A 7,327-nucleotide genomic window follows, 5' to 3' on the forward strand; every position below is an offset into this window, starting at 1 on the left:
TGCCCGTTGGGCGTCAGAGCACACTCCACAAGAGGCGTCGCCTCATCGTGGGCGTGGTCTACTGGGATCTCCTTGCAGGATATATGTATGGCGGCGGGTTGGGCCTCGCCGTCTACATTTATCAGGTTCTATAACCTGGAGGTTCCCGCCTTGCAAGCAAGGCTGCTGTCGGTATAGAAGAATCAGGGCCCTGAGGGGAATTCTGAATTCATGAGCGCTAGGCGCTGCCGACTGTTATATGGGCAGTATTGCGTAAGACCCGCATTGCCACATTGGTCAGGCCTTGCCTCGGCTGTGTGATGTCATATTGCCGCATCTACGGATGCTGCTAGATATGGGACGGAGGGTTTTTTTTCCCCCTTTTTTCTGTCCCGGACTCTCTGTGAGTCCCTCAGGTGACTGTGCACTGTATATCCTGGGCGTTGCTTCAGGTTTATTGGTGTGTGATCCCTGCGCACACGGCGTTTTACATCGGGTTCCCGTAGCGTCTTAGCTAAGACGCAGTACGAGAGAGCTCTCGTAAGAGAACGTACTCGGTTACTAAACGTAACCTCGGTTCTCTCTAGAAGAGCGAACGAGTACTGCGTTCTCTGCCGTGCGTACGATTCACTCTGGTTCGCTTCGGCGATGAAATAAATCAGGTGAGTCAGCCTTTTCGAGCTCCTTTTATAGGTTGGGCCACACCCGTTTCGGCGGGAAGTGGCAAGAAGGGCGCGAAGCGCCCTTATTGGTCTGATGTTGCATCAGCCTGCGCTCGATAGGCTGTGCAGTTGCCGCAGAACAAGCCAGTGAGCGAGCGAGCCGTCTCGCCTATGGCTGTGTACTGCTGCAAATGCGCTTTACAAAAATACAAAATTAAGGATAATTTTTTGCTTCAGTATTTCGTGAAAAGAGACTTTTCCCGTAGCGTCTTAGCTAAGACGCAGTACTCGTTCGCTCTTCTAGAGAGAACCGAGGTTACGTTTAGTAACCGAGTACGTTTTTTTCTCCATACTGTCACCGATGGAGTTTCGGTTCCTTGCCGCTGTCGCCTCTGGCTTGCTTAGTTGGGGACACTTCATCTACAGCGATATCGTTGACTTGATTGCAAATAAATGCACAGACACTATTTAACTGTACAGAGATGACATAACTGAATCCAATGATGAACTGCCTTTAACTATCATTTTGCATTATTGACACTGTTTTCCTAATGAATGTTGTTCAGTTGCTTTGACGCAATGTATTTTGTTTAAAGCGCTATATAAATAAAGGTGACTTTAGTATTGGTAATACTTTGAGATATTGAATACAGCATTTAATCAAAGAAAAACATTTCTTCACCATAAATGATACTGATTTGTATAAATGCAACAATGATACCAATCACTCTGGTTGAAACAGTGTCACTTTCCCATATCTTTATGAATAAATAAATATATGCAATTAACTCAATTTCACTGTAACACCTTTAATAATCTTAAACGCATTAATATCCAAATTATTACAGTTTTGGACCATAAAATTAGTGTTAACACATTAAACAATCCCTATCACATGTTGTTATTCACATGAAATATTCCTCGTAATCAATATTATGCCTTCACATGCATTAACTAATAGAATAGCTGCAAAAGTACATACTAGACTTAATTAACATACACCATAGATGGAAATGCATACAATCAAAATGATTGATAGACAAATGTGTTTAGGAAACAATCCAATGTCTTACAGATTTCCACATACCTGAATCAAGACATTCTCTTTATGTCCCTTTGGTTAATCTTTGCTAACCACGAATTAGCAGATAACATTTAACATTTTCTCCAACCTAAATCTCGTCTTATTATCCTACTAACACATTCCCACATCATTTCCAAACATTTCTTCTTAGTAACAATGATGGATGGTTAATACAAATCACTTTAAAAGAGTAATTATCTATGACTGCTTCCAGAAGTCATAGATCCTCTTCTGACTATTATTAATTCCTCATTGTCATTAGGACATGTCCCCAAAACCTTCAAACTGGCTGTTATTAAGCCTCTCATCAAAAAACCAAAACTTGACCCCAAAGAACTAGTTAATTATAGACCAATCTCGAATCTCCCTTTTCTGTCCAAGATACTAGAAAAGGTGGTATCCACACAATTATATTCCTTCTTAGAGAAAAATGGTATATGTGAGGATTTCCAGTCAGGATTTAGACCGTATCATAGTACTGAGACTGCACTTCTTAGAGTTACAAATGATCTGCTCTTATCATCTGATCGTGGGTGTATCTCTCTATTAGTTTTATTGGATCTTAGTGCTGCGTTTGACACAATTGACCACAACATTCTTTTGCATAGACTTGAATACTTTGTTGGCATCAGTGGAAGTGCATTAGCATGGTTTAAATCGTACTTATATGACCGCCATCAGTTCGTAGCAGTGAATGAAGATGTATCCTATCGATCACAAGTGCAGTATGGAGTACCTCAAGGCTCAGTACTAGGGCCGCTACTCTTCACGCTTTATATGTTACCCTTGGGAGATATCATCAGGAAACATGGTGTTAGCTTTCACTGTTATGCTGATGATACTCAGCTCTATATTTCTTCGCAGCCCGGTGAAACACACCAATTTGAAAAACTAATGGATTGCATAGTCGATATAAAAAACTGGATGACGAGTAATTTCTTACTGCTAAATTCTGAAAAAACAGAGGTGTTAATTATAGGACCTAAAAACTCTGCTTGTAATAACCTAGAACACTGTCTAAGACTTGATGGTTGCTCTGTCAATTCTTCGTCATCAGTTAGGAACCTAGGTGTGCTATTTGATCGCAATCTTTCCTTAGAAAGCCACGTTTCTAGCATTTGTAAAACTGCATTTTTCCATCTCAAAAATATATCTAAATTACGGCCTATGCTCTCAATGTCAAATGCAGAAATGTTAATCGATGCATTTATGACCTCAAGGTTAGATTATTGTAATGCTTTATTGGGTGGTTGTTCTGCACGCTTAGTAAACAAACTACAGCTAGTCCAAAATGCAGCAGCAAGAGTTCTTACTAGAACCAGGAAGTATGACCATATTAGCCCGGTCCTGTCAACACTGCACTGGCTCCCTATCAAGCATCGCATAGATTTTAAAATATTGCTTATTACTTATAAAGCCCTGAATGGTTTAGCACCTCAGTGTTTGAATGAGCTCCTTTTACATTATAATCCTCTACGTCCGCTACGTTCTCAAAACTCAGGCAATTTGATAATACCTAGAATATCAAAATCAACTGCAGGCGGCAGATCCTTTTCCTATTTGGCGCCCAAACTCTGGAATAACCTACCTAACATTGTTCGGGAGGCAGACACACTCTTGCAGTTTAAATCTAGATTAAAGACCCATCTCTTTAACCTGGCATACACATAACATACTAATATGCTTTTATTATCCAAATCCGTTAAAGGATTTTTAGGCTGCATTAATTAGGTAAACCGGAACCGGAAACACTTCCCATAACAACCTATGTACTTGCTACATCATTAGAAGAATGGCATCTACGCTAATATTTGTCTGTTTCTCTCTTGTTCCGAGGTCACCGTGGCCACCAGATCCAGTCTGTGTCCAGATCAGAGGGTCACTGCAGTCACCCGGATCCAGTACGTATCCAGACCAGATGGTGGATCAGCACCTAGAAAGGACCTCTACATCCCTGAAAGACAGCGGAGACCAGGACAACTAGAGCCCCAGATACAGATCCCCTGTAAAGACCTTGTCTCAGAGGAGCACCAGGACAAGACCACAGGAAACAGATGATTCTTCTGCACAATCTGACTTTGCTGCAGCCTGGAATTGAAATACTGGTTTCGTCTGGTCAGAGGAGAACTGGCCCCCCAACTGAGCCTGGTTTCTCCCAAGGTTTTTTTCTCCATTCTGTCACCGATGGAGTTTCGGTTCCTTGCCGCTGTCGCCTCTGGCTTGCTTAGTTGGGGACACTTCATCTACAGCGATATCGTTGACTTGATTGCAAATAAATGCACAGACACTATTTAACTGAATAGAGATGACATAACTGAATCCAATGATGAACTGCCTTTAACTATCATTTTTGCATTATTGACACTGTTTTCCTAATGAATGTTGTTCAGTTGCTTTGACGCAATGTATTTTGTTTAAAGCGCTATATAAATAAAGGTGACATTGACATTGACATTATTACCCATACCTGTGAATGATAAGGAGACGAACACGTTATTGCCTTGCTCAAGTGCAGTTTTAATATGACCCGGAACTTGAGCTGTCGGTCTCCTAATAACCCACTAATGCGCCACACTGCCCTCTACAGGTTTAGTGGTGAAATACATGAAATATTAACTCAGTACAATCCTGCTAAAAACGAAATAATAATTTTAAAAAAGAAGTGGTGGGGTAACTTTTTTTTCTTTTTACCCATACAGCAGAATTATTTCCTCTACCCGTCACACTCTCCCCTACTCCCCTAAGAGATGTCTCCTGACATCCAGAACGACATTAACTATCTGACGGTAGAGCAAGAAGAATAGAAATCTGTCTGTCTTCCCTACTGTTTATAAGGTCAGTAGCTTACTATTCAAGGTTATCGTCAAAACAGTCATTAGTCCAAATATCAGGTCAGTTTACGATGTCAAGGTCTTGCTCATTCTCATGCACAAGAGTTCTTTAATAAACCCAGGCCACTGGTTGAGAGTAATAACTCACTTCAGGAGGCACTGGTAAGATAGGCATTGGATAAATGGCACCACACATAGGGTTTGCTCCTAATCTCCAAGGCTGGTAAGAAGGTATTCCTGGCTGGTCATACATAAGAAGATTTCTGGGCTTGACTTGTCCTGTGGATCTCCTCACTTGTTGTTCTATATCCCTTGTTGGTGGTAGGCCAATTGTGGCTTCTGTTTCAGGCTGATGGAAGATTCCATCCTCCACAATGTCATCCTTTGTGCAACTCCTGTCTTTCCACAACCGGTGATGGTCTAGCATGTGGAGTTACCGGTAATGTCTACGATGTTGCCAGAGAGTCCACCGGTTCCGTTCGTCTGACATCCTCATATTCCAGAGTTTGACTTCACGGCTGATACTCAGGAGACACCTCTTAATCCACAATGAGACTCTGGTTCCGTTAGGTGGTGTCTGACAGTCTTTCTCTCATACACAGACAAAGGTCTAAGATGGTAGGAACAGTCTTGCTCATCACTTTAGAAGTACTCAAATCTGATTCAGCTGTCTCTTGACGTTGCATTTGGCATTTTTTTCTAGGTGACTTCTTTCCAACACCATCACTTTCCTCAGAACTGATTGGTAGGTCACTGACTGGGAGGAGGAGGTTGCGGTGCAAAACCCGAAAATTTCGGTCACCCGTTTCGGCTTGAATTCGATATACTGGACTATCCTTTATCCTCTCAATGACTCGATGGATCTGTTGTTCCCAGTATGGCCGGAGTTTGCCTGGACCCACTCTCTCGGACAAGTTCTTGACTAGCACATGATCACCTGGTTGTAACACAGCTCCTCTGACATGTTGGTCATAGTACCTTTTCCCTTTCTCAGAGGATCTCTTACTGTTTTCAGCGGCTATACGATATGCTTCCTGCATCCATGAAGCCCACATCTGAGCATACTTTTGCTGTGTCCGTACCTGCTGATCCGAATTAAGGTTGAAAATTAGGTCAACAGGCAACTGAGGATGTCTCCCAAAAAGGAGGAAAAAAGGCGATTAACCCGTTGCCTCGTGTCTAGTGCAATTGTAGGCATGAACAAGATTAGGCAAGTGATCTTTCCATTCTGCCCTTTTCTCTTCTTGTAGTGTCCTTAACATTTGAAGAAGTGTCCTGTTCAGACGTTCGACAGGGTTTCCCTGTGGGTGGTATGGAGTGGTACGAGAGTGAGATATCCCAGCCAGCTGCTGTAATCTCTGGAACAAAGTGTTCTCGAACTCCCGGCCTTGATCATGATGGAGCTTTTCGGGGTATCCAAAGCGTGGAATGAAATCAGAGAAGATCTTCTCAGCCGCCGTCTTACCAGACTTATTCCGGGTTGGATAAGCTTGTGCGAAATGAGTAAAGTGGTCTACAAGCAAAAGTATGTACTCGTATATCCCCTTACAAGGTTCGAGGTGTAAGTAATCGACAGAGAGCAACTCAAAAGGGGCGGTAGTAACAATAGACCCCATTGGTGCTTTTTCATGGACAGCAGGTCGCTTTTGCTTAATGCAAGGGCACTAGTATAGTCCTCGATGTCACGTTGCATATAAGGCCAGTAGAACCGTTGTCTGGCAAGATGGATAACTTTATCAGCTCCGATGTGTCCCATGTCATCGTGGAGATGTTTCATCACCATGGGCGTCAGTACTTTTGGAAGAACCAGTTGTTGATTGGGCCCAGACTCTCTGTACAAGATTCCATTTTTCAACTTTAATCTGTTCCACTCATGTATTAGCCGTCGTGTTCCCACGGGCACTGAGCTCTGTTCCTTGTCCTTTGGGTTCCATCCACTCTTTTTAAATTTAACCACTTCACAGATGGCCTCATCCCTGTTCTGAGCATCTTTGATATCCTCTGTAGTAAACACAGGCATGCTTGCAGCAGGAATATTATTAGCCTCTACATGAATCTGGAGAGCCGCAGTCCGCGGTACATCCTCTTCCCTCTCAGCCTGATTTCCCTGCCAGATGGTAGACACCATCTCAGGCGGCACTATCTCAGTGTACTCTCTGAGATGGTCAGAGAGTCTCACTGGAAATTGGGACAGAGTGTTTGCGTCCACATTAGTCTTGCCTGGCCTGTACTTGATGGTGAAATAAAAGTCGGCCAATTCACCCACCCAGCGATGCCCTACAGCACTCAGCTTGGCGGTACTCAGGACGTAAGTAAGGGGGTTATTATCTGTATATATGGTGAAAGTAGGGGCATAGTACAGATAATCCTGAAACTTATCACACACGGCCCACTTCAAAGCAAGGAACTCCAGCTTGCTAGATTGGAGGTGGTAATTCTTTTCAGCAGGCTGAGTGTCCTTGAACCGTATGCAATAACCCATAATATTTCATCAAACACGGTGAGTAATGGCTTCTCCTGCTATTGTTATTTGCACCTCTTGCCACATGTACAGTTTATCTATCTCTGTCGCTGATGAGGGATTCACATGTGATAAATGCAGGGAAATAGTTAGGCTGACAGAGAAGATTTCAGAATTAGAGACACGCATCCAAACTTTAATTGAGGACAGTAAGAATGTTAGGGCTCTAGATACGGCTTTGGATGTGTCTAGCTCAGGGATTCCTGTACATTGTTCGGTTCCGGAAACAGAGCCCCTGCAGCAGGGCAAC

The sequence above is a fragment of the Carassius carassius genome, chromosome 35, assembly GCF_963082965.1.
Source record: "Carassius carassius chromosome 35, fCarCar2.1, whole genome shotgun sequence".
NCBI lineage: Eukaryota > Metazoa > Chordata > Actinopteri > Cypriniformes > Cyprinidae > Carassius > Carassius carassius.